The sequence below is a fragment of the Cornus florida genome, unplaced genomic scaffold (genome assembly GCF_030987335.1).
Source record: "Cornus florida cultivar Cherokee Brave unplaced genomic scaffold, ASM3098733v1 CherokeeBrave_3.0.0_Hap2_Chr01, whole genome shotgun sequence".
Lineage (NCBI taxonomy): Eukaryota > Viridiplantae > Streptophyta > Magnoliopsida > Cornales > Cornaceae > Cornus > Cornus florida.
The window spans coordinates 19,874,169-19,876,449 of NW_026775571.1; the positions used below are offsets into that span (position 1 = coordinate 19,874,169).

General features: G+C 36.8%; 1 pseudogene; it reads left to right on the forward strand.

Moving 5' to 3' along the window:
* The first annotated feature begins 951 nt into the window (after positions 1-951).
* Positions 952-2,079, forward strand: LOC132269777 ((S)-8-oxocitronellyl enol synthase CYC2-like; annotated as a pseudogene).
* Positions 2,080-2,281: the final 202 nt, after the last annotated feature.

Genomic DNA, 2,281 nt, shown 5'->3' on the forward strand with positions numbered 1-2,281 from the left:
ATTTATTTAGTTTATTATTAAACTAATTGGAATATAAGAGTAATTTTATCTTGATTTTGAATGTCATATAGCCTCAAAGTTTTAAGGGAAAGGTCATTATAAGATTTTTAAAAAATTTCATCCACGTGTATTTAGCAGGGCAAATCTCATGAGAGATGAATGTAATTATTCCTAAAAAATTTCTCTCTTAATTTTATATATTATATATTCATATTGGATTTGGCAGATCAAAATAAAGATTTTTCTTAATTTTTATATTCAATCATGCCATGTGTTAGGTGTCTACTTTTTTAAAGTTCTTATTTATTTATTATTTTTGTTTTTGAAAGGTAGGAGCATTAAAGTTCTTGTATTACTCTAAAGCAATGTAATAAGTGCAATGACATAAATTATTCTAAATCGAGATACTGCCAAAACAACTTAAACTAAATGGAGGTAAATGCTACGCATTAACATACCAAACCCACCTTACCATTTTTTTTTGATTGTTTAATTATGCCTTTCGGTTGCATGAATGAATAACTAATAGTTTATTAAATTCACGTGGTTTTAAGAGTTAATAATACGCTCATTGTCCTAGGTGTCATACCATTATTTTTATTTTTGTTTGTCTTTAAATAAGTGTTTATTTATTTATTTTTCAAATAATATATTTCATATTTTTTCATATATGTACTTTAAATTTAAATTTTAAAATTTAAATATTCAAAATTTAAAAGAATAATTTAGTAATTTTTAGACATATAATACATGTACTCTTAAAAATTACTGTTGTTTATGAGTGACACTTAAATTGAAACGGAGAAAGTAATATATATATTTATTTATATGTATGTGTACTACCTTACCTATTTAGCTATCATTTCTCTGAACACTCTGTATGACGGTATGTATAAAATAAACATACACTAGCTAAAATATTTGTGTAAGAAAATTTGCCCCCCCTGTGTGATGGAGCAGGAGAACACCGAGCCTAGAGCAGTAGCACTCATTATTGGCGCCACCGGCATGGTCGGCCTGACCTTGGCGGAAGCCTTAAAGAACCCAACAGCCCCGGCGGTCCATTGGAAGGTCTATGGAGCAGCACGCCGTCCCTTGCCCACCTGGTTCCCCTCCTGCCTCCTAGACCATTTCATAAGCCTCAGACGCCACCAACCACGACGACACCCTCCAAAAGCTCTCTCCCATTGCCACCAAAGTCACCCACATCTTCTGGATAGCCCTCCAACTCCGAGAAAGCGAAGAAGACAACATTACCCTCAACTTCACCATGCTCACCAATGTCCTCGCTGCCATAAACTCAACTTTTGTTACTCAACTCCGTCACATAACCTTGCAAACAGGCACCAAACACTACATTGGTCCGATTTTTGACCCGTCCCTTTCCACCCAAATCGTGCCCCATGAGCCCCCTTTTTGAGAGGACTACCCTCGGCTACCATACCCTAACTTCTACTATGCCTTAGAAGACCTCATAGCTTCGTACTCTCACTCTTTCTCCTACTCTATACACCGTGCATCTATTATCTTTGGCGCGTCTTCAAGAAGCCTGTATAATTTAATGCTTTCTCTCTTTATTTATGTTATAATTTATCGAAGTGAGGGTTTACCATGTAACTACCCCGTAATAGATACACTTGGGAGCACTTTTGCGACATGACGGACGCGCGTGTGCTTGCTGAACAGCACCTGTGGGCGGCCACGACCGAGGGTGCGAAGAAGGAGGCCTTCAATTGCACTAACGGTGACATTTTTACATGGAAGAGCGTTTGGAAGGTGGTCTGGGAGGTGTTTGAAGTCGAGTTTGTGGCCTTTGACGAGAAGGACAAGTTTGATTTGGCAGAGTTGATGAAGGATAAGGGAAGGGTCTGGGATGACATAGTGGAACAAAATGGGCTATATAAAACCAAATTAGAGGACATCACTTTTGAAGTACTCCAACCTGTTTTACATTTTGAGTTTCAACTTGTTAGTAGCATGAACAAGAGTAGAGAATTCGGGTTTTTCGGGTACGCCAATACACTTGAGAGTGTGAGGATGTGGGTAGAGAGACTCAGAGAAATGAAAATAATTCCATGAAGATGAGATCCAAATTAAAGTTGTGTAATGTAGTATGAAGAGGCCAATATTGAAGATCTCATTTCCTAAAATTTCAACGGGCTCATCTCATCTCATCTATGTTTCCCTTGCTACCTTAATAAATGTGTGTTTATATATATAATACATGTGTGTGTTGTGCGTGTTTTTTTACGTTTGTATATTCTGATAGAGTTGGTCACAG